We start from the raw sequence: 5,282 nt of genomic DNA on the forward strand, positions 1-5,282 counted from the left end.
TGATTCACTGTCACTAAATCCCTTGAGCTCCTCCAATCTTCACGGTAGTGTCTTCCTCAAGCATCACCCCTGCTTCTCTGCTGGGTCCCTAGCTTGGCACTCAAGATACTTGGTAACAACAACAAAATGGGCAAAAATAACCCATTGGACAGTAGTAAATATAAAAAAATATTTTATTTATGACAGTACATGGTGCACACAGAGCAAAAAAAGAATAAGAATGAAAAACATATAGTACACTCTAAACATTATACATAACATGGAAAAACATGCATAATATACATAGCACTCAAGATACCTCTCAAGCGTCACCCCACTGGCCTGCTCGGTCCCTGGCTTGACACACAAGGCTGCTCTGCAAGCGTCACCTCCCTGGGTCCCTGGCTTGATACCCACTGAAGTTTCCCGATTCTTCACTGTCCCCGGTTGGTGAGAATTCTGCTCTGGTACTTGCTTCAGTTACTCACTGTGGTCCCCGGTAACAAGGTGGTTGGACCCTTAGTGGCAACAGCTTTCCTTCTACCTCCGACCACGTCACGTTCTCCGGCCGGCAGAACCGTCACTTTTGGTTGGACTGCAAGCCACAATCCCAACCCTGCACTGCTCTCTTGCTTCTGGATAGGTCCTCAGACAGCCTAACAGCCAGATGTGCCCGGGATAGGCCCAATCTCCGGCCTAGTAGCCCTTGCAATACAACACACGTCCACCCAGACAGCCGTCCAGGTGGCATAGAACATAGATCACCTGACTCTACTTGAATATATAGGCTCTCCCAGCAGGCCAAGGGATTCAAGAAAACCCCTGCCCATTGGCTGAGATACCCCATATACCCATAACCTGACCTTGCGTTGCTTTTCTTTTATCTAGTACCACCAAGTACCCGGCCACCTAGTGGTAGATGAGAAAAGTGCAACAAGGCCAAACTTAGGGAGAAATCAATAGATCTCTAACAATCAACCAGGTTAACTATTCCTGGCAAGTAAATTTGTGAGGAGCAACCCTGCCTAAACTCCAGGGTGCTAAACCCCAGAGCCGGAAGTTGGAACTCAACTCATGCAGTGCGAGTGACAGCAACTGGAATTGTTTCCTGCATTATCAAAAAATTATTTTGAAGACCTGTATCCACAATCAGGCTTTGTTTAAGCAGTTTAAATTTTACCTTCCTGTCCCCTGTGATTGCAACAAAAGTGGCCAAATCAGTTTGTTCGGTGATAGTGGATGATTGGTGGCGACTGACCGGGACAGAGGTCTTACATGGGGAACTACATGAGTGTTGATATTACCTTCTTTGGCTTGCATATCCCTTGATAAAGCGACAAAGCGAAACATGTTGGGCTAGTATGCTTGCAACTGTATTATCTCCCAAAAATTAAATACACTCAGAAAGTTTGTATGACCACTGTAACTGTATTAAAATTGTATTTTTTGTGATTTTATGTATTGTCCATATGTGTTTTTTAGCTTGAAATGTTAAAATAAAATTATCTTTTTTAGAAAACATTCCATTTGTCTATTGCACCGTTAAAATCCCTTTCCTCCCCCTTGCTTGCTATTTATATCCAGGGTGCTACATTTACAGTCGCACGCTTTGAACGGGTGCCATTGAAAAGAATGGGGTGTCACTTGTCATGCGACTTTGATGTCCAAATTTTGCATGACAAATCGCACAAGCATGAATGGAGCCTTAAAGCGTAACTCCGCTTTTGTTGAGAAAAAAACATTCCCCTCTGAGTGATCTATGTACATTGCAAGGAGTATAGCAACCTTTGTTGCAGATTCCTAACTTTTGTTATTCTATAGAAATCCCTGTTTGTTCCTCGGTGCCTCTGTGCTGAGTGGGTCTAATGGGAGCGTTATCATAATTATCTATAAGTTGTGCACCTGCACAGCACTAATGAGAAAATCTGCTGGGCCTGCATCCCTTTAGACGTGTTCCTATTGGGACTCACCAAAAATGAAATGCACAGCACTGCAAACATGCTGCTCATGTAGGTGAGTTGCCATGCATTGTGGTAATACACCTTAACGGGTGCGTTGCTGCAATGCATAAGTGTAAATGGGCCATAAGATGAAAAAACAAACGTGCAAAAATTATTATTAGAAAAAAAAAATAGTCGAAAGCTTAAGATCCGTTGATCAAAGTTTCTGGAGATATCTAGATTTCGAAAGGATTAGCTTTTGTCGTGCAGAGCGAAGCAAGAGATTAATTCTAGTCTACTCGTCCGCTTTTACATACCTTGTCTTCACTTCCTCTTTCACCTGGGACAGGGGAGTGATATACAGAGTACTTCCAGGTATGAGGACGCATGTGAATCAATCTCCTTCCTCCCATGTGACAGCACTGCTGATTGGCTGCACAGGCAGCCTGTGCCGTCACAGGGGGATGACAAGATCCTTCAAAATTGCATAAGCTCCAAATCCCAACAGGGCTTCTGTTCTTCACTCCCTCCTTGTTTAGCTCCTCTGGGCAGGGGAGTGACATATAGAGTACTTCCAATTATAAGGGAGTATGTGACTCACTCTCCATCCTCCCATATGACAGCTCTGGTGATTGGCTGCTCAAGCAGCCAGCGCCATCGCACAGGCAAGGTGAGATTCCCCATCCATGTGTAAGCTCCAAATCTCAACAGGGCATCTTCTCTTCACTCCCTCCTTGTTTAGCTTACCTGGGGCAGGGGAGTGACATACAGGGTACTTCTAGGTATGGGGGAGCATGTGACTCAGTCTCCTTCGTCCGATGTGATTGGCTGATGAGGCAGCCAGCACCATCACATGTGGAAGGTGAAATTCCTCAGCTATGCGTAAGCTCCAAATACCAACATGGCTTCTCTTCTTCACTCCCTCCTTTTTCGGCTTGTCTGGGGGAGGGGAGTGACTTACAGGGTACTTCTAGTTATGGGGGGAGCATGTGACTCACAGCGTAGTTCTAGGTATAGGGGGAGCATGTGACTCACAGCATAGTTCTAGGTATGGGGGGAGCATGTGACTCACAGCATAGTTCTAGGTATGGGGGGAGCATGTGACTCACAGCGTAGTTCTAGGTATGGGGGGAGCATGTGACTCACAGCGTAGTTCTAGGTATGGGGGAGCATGTGACTCACAGCGTAGTTCTAGGTATGGGGGGAGCATGTGACCCACAGCGTAGTTCTAGGTATGGGGGGAGCATGTGACCCACAGCGTAGTTCTAGGTATGGGGGGAGCATGTGACTCACAGCGTAGTTCTAGGTATGGGGGAGCATGTGACTCACAGCGTAGTTCTAGGTATGGGGGGAGCATGTGACTCACAGCGTAGTTCTAGGTATGGGGGGAGCATGTGACCCACAGCGTAGTTCTAGGTATGGGGGGAGCATGTGACTCACAGCGTAGTTCTAGGTATGGGGGGAGCATGTGACTCACAGCGTAGTTCTAGGTATGGGGGGAGCATGTGACTCACAGCGTAGTTCTAGGTATGGGGGGAGCATGTGACTCACAGCGTAGTTCTAGGTATGGGGGGAGCATGTGACTCACAGCGTAGTTCTAGGTATGGGGGAGCATGTGACTCACAGCGTAGTTCTAGGTATGGGGGGAGCATGTGACTCACAGCGTAGTTCTAGGTATGGGGGGAGCATGTGACTCACAGCGTAGTTCTAGGGATGGGGGGAGCATGTGACTCACAGCGTAGTTCTAGGTATGGGGGAGCATGTGACTCACAGCGTAGTTCTAGGTATGGGGGAGCATGTGACTCACAGCGTAGTTCTAGGTATGGGGGGAGCATGTGACTCACAGCGTAGTTCTAGGTATGGGGGAGCATGTGACTCACAGCATAGTTCTAGGTATGGGGGAGCATGTGACTCACAGCGTAGTTCTAGGTATGGGGGAGCATGTGACTCACAGAGTAGTTCTAGGTATGGGGGGAGCATGTGACTCACAGCGTAGTTCTAGGTATGGGGGGAGCATGTGACTCACAGCGTAGTTCTAGGTATGGGGGGAGCATGTGACTCACAGCGTAGTTCTAGGTATGGGGGAGCATGTGACTCACAGCGTAGTTCTAGGTATGGGGGGAGCATGTGACTCACAGCGTAGTTCAAGGTATGGGGGGAGCATGTGACTCACAGCGTAGTTCTAGGTATGGGGGGAGCATGTGACTCACAGCGTAGTTCTAGGTATGGGGGAGCATGTGACTCACAGCGTAGTTCTAGGTATGGGGGAGCATGTGACTCACAGCATAGTTCTAGGTATGGGGGAGCATGTGACTCACAGCGTAGTTCTAGGTATGGGGGGAGCATGTGACTCACAGCGTAGTTCTAGGTATGGGGGAGCATGTGACTCACAGAGTAGTTCTAGGTATGGGGGGAGCATGTGACTCACAGCGTAGTTCTAGGTATGGGGGGAGCATGTGACTCACTTTCCTTCTTCTGATGTAACTGGCTGATGAGGGAGCCAGCAGCATCACGTGAGAAGGGTAAAATTCCTCAGCTATGCATAAGCTCCAAACATCAACATGGCTTCTCCTCTTCACTCCTTCCTTGTTCATCTTACCTGGGGCAGAGGAGTGACATACATAGTACTTCTAAGTATGGGGGAGCATGTGACTCACTCTCCTTCCTCCCATGTGATTTAGCTGTTGAGGCAAATGAGGACAGCAAGACTCCTCGGCCTTGTGTAAGCTCCAAGTCACAGCAGGGCTTCTTCTCTTCACACCTGCAGGTGAATGGCACAGTGTAGAAGTGGTTTGGCAACAATGTAAACCCTGCATGAGAAAATCACAGTTTCTTTCACAATATATTCAAATAGGATCCCCATTTATATAATAAGGCTTCCCCATACAGTATTCACAAATGTATGCAAATAAAACCCACGCTTATATTAAAATGTTAGCAACGGGCTTTAATGAGGTCCCTGATGCGCTCCATCTGAGGTTTTCCACCCCCATGCAGCTCTCTCGCTTGTAATAAATTGATGAGCTGCTGCCACTTCCATTCTTTAAAATGTAACCATTGATATAATGAAATAATGTCCCTGGGAGAGTCAAACACTGGATTCTGAGAAACACCTTGGTTCCTCAATATTAAGAAGTCAAAGAGAATATTTACTGCATGATCTGACAGTATACACATCGGGGATTATAGTATCTCATGCTCCTAATCCCAGATAATGCATCTAATTAACCTGCTTTACATTCGGTGTATTTAACACAGACGGGATTTGGTTCACAGTTATCCTATTAAATCCGGCGTTATTATAAATACACAGCCACCCTGTGGGAGAGTGACCATAGTTGGCAAGCCATGCCAGGACTTCTC

Source organism: Aquarana catesbeiana, linkage group LG01 (assembly GCF_042186555.1).
Source record: "Aquarana catesbeiana isolate 2022-GZ linkage group LG01, ASM4218655v1, whole genome shotgun sequence".
Lineage (NCBI taxonomy): Eukaryota > Metazoa > Chordata > Amphibia > Anura > Ranidae > Aquarana > Aquarana catesbeiana.